We start from the raw sequence: 321 nt of genomic DNA, 5'->3' as shown, positions 1-321 counted from the left end.
GAAGAATTGAAGGAGGAGCAGAAAGAGGGATAGATGAAGAGAGAAAAGTAAATAAAAAAAGATAAACGTAATTAGGAGATAGCGATTACGAATCTAAAATAACGAAGAGAATGCTAAGCAAAGGTAGAGTGAAGGAAAGAAAAAACATCCATTTTAACGTCTATTTTCCTATTACTAAAAACACTTCTTAACATTCATTCTTAGAACAAACAAGAAACAAATACAAAACAAATATAACCTCTCCTGTTCCTTCTGCCCAATATCGTTCAATCTCTATTTATCAAAGACTGACAAAGCCAATTCAATTCACACTTGCAGGAA

This window comes from Penaeus monodon, chromosome 19 (assembly GCF_015228065.2).
Source record: "Penaeus monodon isolate SGIC_2016 chromosome 19, NSTDA_Pmon_1, whole genome shotgun sequence".
Classification (NCBI taxonomy): domain Eukaryota; kingdom Metazoa; phylum Arthropoda; class Malacostraca; order Decapoda; family Penaeidae; genus Penaeus; species Penaeus monodon.
The sequence above is the reverse complement of the archived record's forward strand: the minus strand, read 5'-3'. Positions refer to the sequence as shown.